Source organism: Zootoca vivipara, chromosome 5, assembly GCF_963506605.1.
Source record: "Zootoca vivipara chromosome 5, rZooViv1.1, whole genome shotgun sequence".
Taxonomy (NCBI): Eukaryota; Metazoa; Chordata; class Lepidosauria; order Squamata; family Lacertidae; genus Zootoca; species Zootoca vivipara.
The window spans coordinates 88,815,511-88,828,606 of record NC_083280.1 but is presented as its reverse complement, the minus strand read 5'-3'; the positions used below and the strand labels follow the sequence as shown (position 1 = coordinate 88,828,606).

General features: G+C 45.1%; 1 protein-coding gene across 7 annotated transcripts in view; it reads left to right on the top strand.

Annotated features, from left to right (window-relative positions):
* The first annotated feature begins 4,854 nt into the window (after window positions 1-4,854).
* The window catches only part of MAPK8 (mitogen-activated protein kinase 8), a 28,116-nt gene continuing 19,874 nt past the window's right edge, over window positions 4,855-13,096 (top strand). For 4 of the 7 annotated variants that reach the window (XM_060275119.1, XM_060275118.1, XM_060275123.1 and 1 more), the window contains exons 1-2: window positions 4,901-4,927; window positions 11,218-11,317. The gene's annotated coding sequence lies outside the window, so the exon portion shown is untranslated. The other 3 variants (XM_060275120.1, XM_035137763.2, XM_060275121.1) reach the window with 3 other exon arrangements.

Sequence of the window (13,096 nt, the reverse complement as noted above, 5' to 3'; positions counted from 1 at the left end):
ATGCTAAATGCCCATCTGTATTTACCACTTTCTAAAGGTCTGCTATGGTGTATTTGTGGTTGGGAGGCAGGGGCAACATCCCTGTGCATTTTTGCCCCACATGCTCAGTCCCTGACTTGCCCAATGGTGAGTGGGGAGGTCTGTTGTTGTTTTGTCGTGTCCAACTCTTCGTGACCCCATGGCCCAGAGCACGCCAGGCACTCCTGTCTTCCACTGCCTCCCGCAGTTTGGTCAAACTCATGTTCGTAGCTTCAAGAACACTGTCCAACCATCTCGTCCTCTGTCGTCCCCTTCTCCTAGTGCCCTCCATCTTTCCCAACATCAGGGTCTTTCCCAAGGAGTCTTCTCTTCTCACGAGGTGGCCAAAGTATTGGAGCCTCAGCTTCAGGATCTGTCCTTGCAGTGAGCACTCGGAGCTGGTCTACCTTCCCTTGAATGCGAGTAGATATAATTCAAAATCAATGTCCCCTGTTGTGTGAAAATTCTCACAAGCGAAGGATGCAAGAACCAGGTTCCCCCAAAGCTGGTTCTTTTAAAGTTGTTCATAAATTACCTAGTGGAGCTAAGAGCAAACAGCAAGGTGGCCAGGTGTTTATTTAATGACTCCAAATTGCCCTGTGACAGTGTGACAGCTTCCCAAGGATGCAGTTTTGCCTTTTATGCTCTCAATGCCCTGTTTAGTTAGCCGGTTATACTGCATAAGCCCTGGCTATTCACTGGCTTCCCACACAAGCTTACAGCACCGAAATGAGTTTTCACCAGCCTCTCCATATACACAATGGAACAACTTCTTGGAACTTTTGAAGTGGGGATTACAGTTCCAATTTTAGCTTTGGTGGTTTCAAGGTCAGGAAAGCTTCTTAAAATCCTGCCCTTAATTAGAAACGACATACAAATCTTCTTAACCTAAGCCATCTTCATGGCCTCTCTCGGTAATATATTGCTGGGATTGTATTTCACTTATAACAGACTTGCCTCCATTATAAGGTCAGAGTATCTTCTCCTTTGGGTTAATGATTGCTTATTTTCGCCTCGCAATTCCCCAACGCAGTTACTTGCTTCTTACAGGCGAGTTTGTTCTATGTTGTTTCAATATAGATGCCCCCAAATTTATGGCAAGTATATGAAATAATTCTACCAATCCTATGACCTTTCCAAGGGGGATTGTTGCTGTGGTTGCATTTACGTATTTAATTTGACTGCAGTAGAGTTTACAGCCGCAGGATTCAATCACATACCAGCAAAATGCAGAGCGCACAGTTGAGGTGTGACAGTCTGAAAGTGGCCTTCCTTGTTTCCATGGCACGCATGACAAAGACTGAACCCAGGCCATTATGCATGGGAAGCAACCATGGCTTCTTTCCCACAAGTCTCTGAGGTTTCTGAGCGTGTCGTGCAGATGCCTGATTATCGTTTTCCAAAGCAACTACTCTATTCCGAACTTAAAAACGGAATGCATAATGTTGGTGGTCAACAAAAGAGGTTCAAAGACTGTCTCAGGGCAAATCTAAAAAAAAAAAGTAGTATAAACACCAACAATTGGGAAACACTGGCCTGCGAACGCTCCAATTGGAGAACAGCCTTTACTAAAGGTGTCATGGGATTTGAAGACACTCAAACCAAGGATGACAGGGAGAAACGTGCTAAGAGGAAGGCACACTTGGCAAATCCACACCGTGATCAATTCCTGCCTGGGAATCAATGTCCCCACTGTGGAAGGCTTGTGTGGATCCAGAATTGGCCTCCACAGTCACTTACGGACTCATTGTTAAAACCGTGTTTATAGAAGACAGTCTTACTTGGCTATGAGTGATCGCCAAGCGAGAGAAGAGATTTCCTTTACAAACAGATTGGGTTAGGTTGGGCACAAATAATGCAACCTCACTCACTGTTCAGATTTGGGTCCCGTCTCACTGGCTGAGATTAGATTCGTACCTGTTGACACTGTTAGCTGCATTTCTCCTGTGCACACTTAGAACCTGGTGCTGTGCAGTGAGATGCAGGCAAGCCCATTCACTTCAAGAGGATTTAGGTGTGCCTAACTTTGCATAGGACCAAGCTGTGACTTAGGACTCAAAGGAGTAAATTGCTGTAGGGTACGGCATCAGATCTGCATGATCTTACGAGCTGCGCAGCAGGAAAAAGGAACTTGTGGCTCTCCTGATGATGTTGGATGTCTTCTCCTTGCAGCCCTGACCAGCTCTGCACAGTGGAGGTGGGATGGGGTGGGGTTTGTTTGTTTGTTAACTTAGCAGATGGAAAATAACATGGAATGGCATTTTGACGAGGACACCCAGAAGGTCACAGGTGTCACCTCCTTGTCATACAGGAAGACAAAATGAAGAACCACAGCAAACCTCTCTGTTCTCCCCAATATTATATCCAAAGGCTACAGAAGGAGGGAAAACCATTATGCGCACACATGCATAATCACTAATTTTTATTTTTATTATTTCATAAAATTTATTTACTGCTTGATTGTAAAAAAAAACCCTCAAGGTGGCTTTTAAAAAAGATAAAATAGTTAAAACTCACAACCCTACTTTAAGACAAATGGAACTTAAAATATTAAAACAGATTTAAACTGCCTGGGCTTTGCAAGCATCTGGGTAAAGGTAAAGGTAAAGGGACCCCTGACCATTAGGTCCAGTCGTGACCGACTCTGGGGTTGCGCGCTCATCTCGCATTATTGGCCAAGGGAGCTGGCGTATAGCTTCCAGGTCATGTGGCCAGCACGACAAAGCCACTTCTGGCGAACCAGAGCAGCACACGGAAACGCCGTTTACCTTCCCGCTGTAGTGGTTCCTATTTATCTACTTGCATTTTGACATGCTTTCGAACTGCTAGGTTGGCAGGAGCTGGGACCGAGCAATGGGAGCTCACCCCGTCGCAGGGATTCGAACCACTGACCTTCTGATCAGCAAGCCCTAGGCTCAGTGGTTTAACCCACAGCGCCGCCTGGGTCCCTTTTAAGCATCTGGGTAGGATTGTCTAAACAGGAATGCTTTTAGTAAGCACCGTGCAGTGCCATGAAGGCGCCTGCTTGACCTCAACAAGCGGGGAGTTACAAAGGGCAGGCGGTCCCACACTAAACAATCAAGTTCTTACCAATGCAGAATGGACACCATGTGGCACCTCTGATCCAAAGCGGCCGGGTGGGTGCTTGTGGGGTAAGGCCATCTTGCAGGTCAACTGCTCCCAAGGCGTGAACACCTTGATATGCTAATAGCCACACCTTGAACTTGAGCCCTACAACCAGCGCAGACCTACAGGTACGGGTGCTATAATGCCCACAAGGCCTCACTCTGGTCAGCAATTGTACTGCAGTATTCTGCACCTGCTGCAGCCCCCCCCCCCACCGGGTGCTACCTCAAAGCGTCCATGCAACATATGGGTCACACGCATCAGTTCCATATCTGGACCCAAAACAGGAGTGAGGGGCTCGTTCCTGACCCACCAGGCCTCGTGGCCCAGAGCTGGATTTAGGTTTGATGAGTCCCTAAGCTACTGAAAGTAATGGGGTCCTTTATATGTCCAGCTGTCCTTTGTCAGTAACAAATAGTTGCTGGTTTTTGTGTTGAATATATGCTACCGGTATATAGTAATTTACGGACCTAATAGGTATCTAAAGCCATTTGCACATAACAAAATATGTATTTTATCAAATTAATTGTTGAACTGAAATACAATTAAGAAGAAGTATATTAATAGTGAAATACAATTAAGAAGAAGTATATTAATACAGTAGTGAAATAATTATTAAGCTCTAAATTTAAATGATTTTTTATTCATTTATGCAAACACACTGGCATTTGGCAATAACAAAAGTTCCTTTAGAAACACAATTTACAAAGACTCATAATCTAGTCTCTAGAAACTTGCTATAACATGAAATAATAATAGCAAACCAGTGATATTTTAGGGAGCAGGCTAGCAGGCAGGGCCCATTACTTACATCATAGGAGCCTACACAACACAGAACACTGTTGCTGTATGTAGGTTTTATTTTATTTGTTTTTTATCTTATATTTACTACCTAAATTGTAGAGAAATTTATTTATGTATGCTACTACAGCAACAAGAATGTTATGTGCCGCAAAGTGGAAAGGAGCAGAAGTCCCAGCAAAAGAAGAATGGATACAAAAACTCATGGAATATGCAGAAATGGCAAAACTTAGCGGAAGAATAAGAAATCAAGATACAGGGTACCAAACGTTTTTTTAAATAAAAAAATGGAAGTGGTTTATTGAATATTTACAGATAAACTGTGAACGGATAAAAACATTGGGAGGATTAATGTAAAAATAACTTGCAGTTTCACAAGAGTATATATTTACAGGAGATAAATAAATGAGCAAGTTGGATATGCAGAAGGTATATTTTTTAAAAATTAAGGAACCGCAGAAAGAGGGGGGAAGTCAAAATTCGGAAATGTTAAATTGACTGCAAAACTAATGAAACGTATAAATTTCAAAAGTATAAATAAGAAACGAAAAAGAAGAAGAAGAACGAAAGCCCCCGAAAACACGCGCGCAGAGTATAGGATATCGCTCCTGCGCGAGAGTATTTTAGGATATCGCTCCTGCGCGCGCGGAAAGGCCGCGCAGCCGCCCGCGGATCGCTGAGGGAGCCTTTCCCGTCCGACGGAGGAAGTCGGGCGAGGCCCCCCGGCCGCCTCAGCGCCACCGACGGGCTTCCCTTGAGGAGCGGGGGAAGAAGATGGAGATGCCGGCCTGGCCTGGCCCTGCGGCGGAGGCGGAAGGTGCGCCGCGGCCTCTCCGGCCGTCAGTAGGCGGGCACGAGGCGGCGTGCGCCCGCCCCCTTCCCCGCCCCGCTCCGCCTCTCTGTGGTCGGCGGCGGCCAGGCAGGAAGAGGCGGCGGCGGCGGCAAGGCCCGGCTGAGGCGAGGAAGCGGAGCGAGCGAGCGAGTGAGTGGCTGGGAGAGAGCGGGCTGGCGGCTGGGCCGGCGCCGAGGCCTACCTGCCTGGGGAAGGCGGTCCCTCGCGCCCATGGGTGCCTTTCTGAGGGAGGGGGGGGGAGATACACAGAGGCGCCCTCACACCCTCCTCCTCCTCCTCCTCCTCACCGGGAACACAGGCTGCTGCCACTGTCGTCGCCTCCGGTCTCGCAGGCCTCGGTGGGCTTGGAGCGGGTGCGGGTGTTGGCGGGGGGCTTCCTTCTTCCTCCCCCCACCCCACCCCGCACCTCCTTTTTGGGCCTGCTCCCCTTTACTCAAAGGGCGGGGGGGCAAAGAAACTTGGGGGCCCCCTAAGGGAGGTTGTGTGGTTGTGTGCTTTTTGTGTGTGTTTAAAGGCGGCCCTGGGATCCTCAGATGAAGGGGATCCTTTGGGGGGGTGTCCCCCCATAAAATATTTGAGGGGGAAGTTTGAGGGAAATTCCCATTCAAATGTGTGTGTGTGTGTGTGTGTGTGCACCACGGGGGCTTTCCTGGGGGCCCCAATATTTTATTCACGTTGGCACCCCCTGGGTGATATAGAATACAGTAATGATAATAAATGAAGTTGGCACCCCTGGGTGGTATAGGATAATGATAATGATGATAATAATTGGCACCCCTGGAATGATGCGGATGCTGCACATTTTGCTGGGCCCAGTGTGCACGAAATGCAGATTACAGCATGCTTGTTTTATTATGCTGACTTGCCTCCCCGAAAATGATCTCAAATTACCTGTTTCTCCCTCCTTCCCTCCCTTCTTGTTTTCACAACACCCCTGCGAAGTACCGTAGGTTGGGCCGAGAGGTGCTGAGTGGCCAAGTGGGAGCCAGTGTGGCGTAATGGTTAAGAGCAGGCATAGGCAACCTTGGCTCTCCAGATGTTTTGGAACTACAACTCCCATGATCCCTAGCTAACAGGTCAGGGATCATGGGAGTTGTACCGTAGTTCCAAAACATCTGGAGAACCAAGTTTGCCTATGCCTGATTAAGAGTGTTGGACTACTAGGACCTTGGGAGACCAGGGTTTGAATCTACACTGCGGACATAGAATCGTAGAGTTGAGAGCGACCAATTTATCGATCTAATCACTACAAACGCATGCACGTTCAGAGGGGTGGGAAATGGTATAGAGAGTGAGGCCATAAGATGCAAGGATGTGCGTTGAGCTCAGAAGGCATAGACGTGTTGCAAACCATTTGTGTTTCTTGTGTGTCATGGCTTTTTGGTTCTGTTCGCAGCTCCAGTTTATGTTTTATTCTATCTGTGTCTTCTAAATGAGATAAAATAAAAAAATTCCTTCAGTAGCACCTTAAAGACCAACTAAGTTTTTATTTTGGTATGAGCTTTCGTGTGCATGCACACTTCTTCAGATACAGTGAAATAGAAGTCCCCAGGCACTTATGTAGAGAAGGGGTGGGGAGGGGTGGGGATGGGGAGGGGAGGGGGGATCACTCAGAAGGGTGGTGGAAGTGGGTGATTGACTGACTGATAGCTGTTGATGACCGAAAACGACTGCAAATGGTTTTGCATGAAAAAGCAAGGGTTGAGATGGCTGAAGATCGCTTATCATGTATAATGAGATAAGAATCCGATATCTCTGTTCAAACCAGGTCCCTCCATGGTTTTCAGCTTGGTGATAAGTTGTAATTCAGCAACTTCTCTTTCCAGTCTATTTCTGAAATTCTTTTGTAGTAAGACAGCTACTTTGAGATCTTGTATAGAATGTCCTGGGAGATTGAAGTGTTCTCCTACTGGTTTTTCTGTCTTCTGGTTCCTGATGTCAGATTTATGTCCATTTATCCTTTGGCGTAGGGTTTGGCCTGTTTGTCCAATATAGAGAGCTGAAGGGCACTGTTGGCATTTGATGGCATACACAATGTTAGAAGATGAGCAATTAAATAGTCCTGAGATGGTATGTTGGATGTTGTTGGGGCCAGTAATGATGTTGTCCGGGTGCATGTGGCAGCAAAGTTGGCATCTGGGTTTATTGCAGGCTCTGGTACCAGTGTCCATGTTAAGTCTGGTGGTTGTATTATTGTGGATGAGGAGTTGTTTAAGATTGGGTGGCTGTCTGTAGGCAATGAAAGGTCTTCTTCTAAATGAGAATTATGCTTCTTGTTTTTGACAGTGAGGTTATGCTCTACAAGAAAACTTTCGTTCTTTAAGATGCTACAAGGTTGCTATCTAGTGGGCTCCAGTGACATGCTAATATAAGGAGTGTGAGTAGCTCCCTGCTTCTTGGAGTAAACCTATCTTGTATGGGGAGATGTAAATTACACTAATTGTACTTAAGGCCCACTATCCAAACGCTTAGTATACAAAAAATAAAATAAAAAAATTCACTTATCCAAAAACAGATTTGAATATCTACTGTAAACAGCCAGATCTGTGTATAGTACTGTTAAACAAATAAGCCTCTTTAAACAAGGCTTGCTTTTTGCAGCAGCTTTTTCATCAGAAACCATGGTGAAAGAGGGGAGGAAGGATGAGAGATTGGACAAATAAGATAACATTTTTTCCTTCTTTGTTGCCTTTTGCAAGGTTTCAGAGGGTTTTCCCAGGGTTGTTTTTTTTTGTCATTTTGGGATCAAAGTTCCTTGGTCGGGAGCACGTTAGAAATTTTCCTATAGGAATCAGTGGAAATAGACTAATCCTGCGTTTAGACCAATCCTATGCATGTTTATACAGATATAACCCACTGTGTTTAATGGAGATTACTGTACTCCCAAATAAGTGTGGTTAGGATTGTAGCATTACATCATTTGAAGATTGGCATGCTTGCATTTGTCAGAATTTGTTACATTTCTTGCTAAGCACTTCTGAATTGACTTTTCAAGGCTTCAGGTTGTTTCATGCCAAATCTTCATGACTGGTTACTTATCCATGAGAAAGTTTACAGGATTATGCTGAGTTGACATGCTGTAAATAGAAGATGCAAAACGATTTGTGGTTATTGATTGATCTCTGAAGTTCATACTGAATTTTGGTGTCATGCAATGCAAAGCATTAATATGGGTCTTCCCAAGTACTTTCTAATCTTAATCTTTGCAACCCACTTTCCTCACTGTTATGATTCAGCCACTTGCCCCAAACCATCACCAAGTGTGTTGAATAGCTGTGCTCCACATTTTATTATGTTTATGCATTAATCAGCCTTAAAACTTTCCCAAGGTTGTCTTTCCTAAATAACATAGGTTCTCTATGATGGAAAATAAATATGCAGTCACTTGATTGGCCCAGCTCAACCCTCACTCCATTTTTACACCTATGAAAGCAGTTCACTCCAAATTTCTGAGGGCTGTTCTTCAGGTACCCTGTGGCATGACAAACACCACCCAGTGTCTAGAGGCTGGCCTCTAGAAAGCTGAAGCCGGGGATTAGCTTGCCATTTTCAATTTTTGGCTGAAGCTAACCTTACATCCAACTGGCTTAGTAGCCCCACAAACCATTCAATTTGCTGTTCATAAAACTCCTGAACTCTAGCTATACAGATTTTCCTTGGGCTCTGTCAGCTCTCTGGCATAGGAGAGGGCTAGAGTGGCTCTCAAGCAGTGTTTTGCAGATGTTGAACACAAACATCATTTAGGTTCAACCTCCAACCACACACTAATTGACGGAGCTCTCTAATTCAGTAAACCAGCTAACTGTCTTTCTGCACTCTTCGTCCAAAAGCATTGCAGAGACTTCACACTGGTGTGCCTAAATGCCCTAATACTGGTATAAAGAATGTGCAGCACTTAGAGGGCTTGGAACAGTCTTTTTTTGCAGGACCCCAAACCCACCTGTCCTCCCTAGTCCCCTATAGATCAGACAAAAGGGAGAAGAAAGGCAGACTAGGTCACATAGTGCTCCTGAGATAAGCTCAAAAGCAAATTATTAACCATGCTCTTCTGATGAAAGTAGAGCCAGGACTGGGAGGGACTACTCACTTTATTAATCTTTATTATTAAGAAATCAAAGCAAGAAGCACATTGGAACATCTTATCCCAATGTGTATAATACAGTAGAGTGAAAAGAATAAAGAAATAGAAATAGCATATAGAAAAGTAAAATTGGAATGAACATTACAGTATAGAAAATTGTAGTCATAACATGTACTCCAAAAATGGAAAGTACAAAACGTCTTGAGGTCAGTTCCAGGCCGTGATTGCTTACTGCAGCGCAGTACTTGGCCACACTGAGAGTGATAGATTCATTTTGATCTGAGAGAAGTAGGAGGAGGGTGGATGGCAGTTAACGGATTGAGGTTGAATCCTGATGACAGAAGTACTGTTTCTGGGAGGCAGGGGCAGGCAGGTCCTGAATGGGGTAACTGTGTCCCTAAAGGACAGGTGCTCAACCTTGGGGTCATATTGGACTCATACCTGTCCATAGGGGTGCAGGTCAATTCTGTGTCCAGAGTGGCTGTCTTCCAGCTCCATCTGGTACGCCGACCAAGACACTACCTGCTTGTGTACTGTCTCACCAGAGTGGTACATGCTATGGTTATCTCCCAGTTGGACTACTACATGGGGCTACCTTTGAAGGAGACTTGGAAACTGCAGCTGCCAGTCTGGTGACTGGAAGTGGACATATAGTACCAGTCGTAAAAGACCTGCATTGGCTCCCAATATATTCCTGAGCACAATTCAAAGTGTTGATGTTGGCCTTTAAAGCCCTTAATGGCTTCAACCCTGAAGGAGCGTCTCTGCCCACATCGTTCAGCCTGGACACTATGGGCCAGCTCCAAGGGTCTTCTGGCAGTTCCCTCACTGTGAGAAATTAAGTTACAGGGAACCATGCAGAACACTCTCTTCTCAGATGTGAAAGAGATAAATAATGATATGATCTTCTGTAGACACCTGAAGGCAGCACTGTATTGGGATGCTTTTAATGTGATGTTCTGGTTGTGGTTGTGGTGGTGTTTCTGTATACCCTGTTGGAAGCCAACCTAAGTGACTGGGGCAACCCAGTCAGATGGGCAGGGTATGATGATGATGATGATGATTTAATATGATCCTGGCTTACGGGTTGTTGTTTTTTTAAAAAAAAGATTTTATGCAGTTCTTGGTAAAAAGAGAACATGAGTCACCATCTTGACCTTTTCACAGGGGCACTTGTGTTCATGGTAGGTGCTGCACATGTTCCTTATTTTTATTTTGAATTAAGAAAAGATGCAAATGGATCATCACTCCCAGCAACTGGAGTTCTGCCTGGCAAAAGGGCCAGTGAACTTACTGTGAGACATTTCTGCTCCTCCTTAGTAGTCCCCTGCAGAAGGACTTGGGGACCACATCTAGTTCTTACCTGGGTCAGATGTCATGCACCTCAGCAGCAGCTTGCTTGCAGAGAAGTCTACCCTCCTGAGGGCTGTTGCTGCAAATATGTTGCTTTTATAGAGAAATTAAAGGCAAGAAGAGGTTGCTGGATATCTGAAATGATCTGTAGAGGTCTTTTGAAATTAGGCTGAGGGCTGCCTTTGGCTCTGGGTCTGAAGGGTGCACACCCCAGGACAGGGGGAAAGGCTGTTGTATTTCTAGTTGGAAGGAAAAGCTAGATTTGGCTGAATTCTATTTTTTAATATTGTTTAGTCTCCAACCAGGTAGGATCAGAAAATAGGTGTTAGTTGCATTCAGCTTTTTTCTAAATGCCCTCCTCCCATTTCTGTATTTTGTAACTGGCTCCTGGGTGCAATTTCCTTTTGGTGTGTCTGGGCTGAGGCCTTGAAAGAGATGTCTCATATGGCCCTGTGTCATCCTTTAGAAGAACTCCAGAAGCATATGAAACCTGCTGTTTTCCTACCCCCAGCCCTCTGTTCTGCTTACAGTCCAATTGCAGAGAAGTGACAGTAGCTGGGGAACAAGTGTGGCACACTTAGAGCTGTGGTTCCCTGGACGAGACCTTGCCCTTTGTAACTCATCTGCTGCCTGGTTTTCCTTTCCGCTAGGTTTTCAGAGGTGGAGGATGCCAGGAGACTCATGTAGTCATATTTGGAGAAGCTTTCAATGAAAGCGATGGCTACTTTGTTTTAATGTCTCAATTAATGACTGATAGCTTCCTGGATGGAAAAATGGGACACAAATATTACAAATAAATAAAAATGTCAGTCCTGTCTCCCCCACAAATGCCATTGTGAGGTTCCTTGCCCACATTTTTGTATAACTAAGGGTAGAAACGTACATTTTTGCCTTTAAAAAACAGTAAAAATTGAGGAACAAGGCCAAGCATTCATACTATCCAGTGCGCTCGCTGCAGTATTTTCACTGTTTTCTTTCATTGCAGGGCATCTGTTGCTTGCTGTTCCAGACGATTAACTCCCATGACCAGTAAGGCAGCAAAACGTGACCACCCACGAGCAAGGGTTGGGTTTCTGCATACCCAGGTGACTCCACAAATATGTAGAAAAAAACTGGATTTAAAGGCAAGGTGGGGGAACACCAACACTGAAAGAATGAGAGAGTTGTGTGCACTGTCATGGAAACATACAGGACAGAGAAGCTGGGGTTGTGAGGGTGCATGATATCAAGTACGAATCCCCAACCAAGAATCCATCAGGCCAGGAGTTAGGAATCCCTGACTTATCAGGCCTCAGAATCCCAGACATTGCTCCCCACAATGGAAGGTGATAGAGCTAGTGAAACAATTACAGAGTGCTGAAAAAGGCTACCTACCTTGCTTTTGGCTCTTAGGGTCTCTGCCCCATTTGCAGTTTAAAGGCTAGTGTGGGGACGATTTGTGCCTTTCCTCTTATCCTTTCTCCATTCCTAATCAATAACTTCCACCAAGCAATCTTTAAGCTACAAGGCGCATACTGGCCGTAGCTTAAAGAGTCTTGTAGGAAGTGGCAGAAACAAGGCTCAAGTGTGTGAACTTTTAGGGACACACTCCACGAACCTAGAGTAAAGGTTTGGGGAAGAAAAATCTTGCCCCTGAAAGTTTTCCCTTTGGGGCTGCTCAGACAACAACCAGAAATTATAATCTCCTGCTCTTGTTTGGGGCTTGCTGAGTCCAGAATGGGAAATGCTGTAGTGATGGATGGGGATACAGCTAAACACTGTGGGTTCCCACATGTTTGTTCCTGGGTTGTTTCCAGTCTCTTCCTGCCCCCATTTTAATTTTTTTAAAATAATTAAATTATAAGTATTATTGATAGACCTCCTATCTCTTAAATTCTGGAAAAATAAGAGAATGCAAGGAGGGAGGGAAGCAAGCATGCAGGTGGCAAAATGGGAGTGGGACAGTATTAGTTTCTCTGCCCCTTCCCTTAAAAAAAAGCAAAATGCCATCCCACTTTCCCCTGACATTCTGTCCTATTTATTCATGTTTCATGCTAAAAAAAGAAAGAGGCCTAGTGCTTTTCATTTGGAATGTTGTTAAGAAGACATTGCTAAAATGTGTTTCACTGAATATTAATCCTCAGCTGTGAAAGGTCATCCTATATTAATCTGCCTGCCAAAAACAACCTAGGGTGCTGCCTTTGAACCATACATCTCTTAATTGCGTGACTTTTACAAGTGGGTGAAGCTTCCTTACTCAAAGGCATCTCACCCACTATTATCTATTCCCACTTAACAGCAGCTCATCAGGGTCTTGGACACAGAGAGGCCTTTCCTTGCCTCATACCTTCTGGTATTGCTCTAATGAAAGATGTATGGAATTGTACCTGGGACCCTTTGCAGGAAAAGCATTGGGATCCCTAAAGGAGGAGTTTTACTCTTCTTTCTACCAACAAGGATCTGAGCTGAGCTGATGTTTAAGGAGTGCAGTCTTACTAGAAAATTGTTTCTGTAAGGTTGTTGATGTCATGAGCCCCACAGCATTGTTGAGAATCAGGATTGAGTTGGCAGACTCTGAAGCAGGAGGAGGAAGAATGATGGGGAATGTAGGCACTCTGGGTTGGATGAAGTATCTCCCCCTTCTACTGTGATTTTGGAACGAGGAGAAGTTATGCCAGCTCTCCCTTCCAACCTTCCTGCGGAGCAGAGAGACGCAGTGAAGATTGGGAGAGGCTTTGATCAGTCAAGGGCAGAAACTGAACTCATTCAAGAGGCTAGACAGGAGGGCACTGCTTTGTCACCTGGAACCAGATGCCGCCTTCACAAATGGGAACAGTCCCACCCACCCCGAAGGAGTGCACACTTGCAATCTCAACATTCCCAGA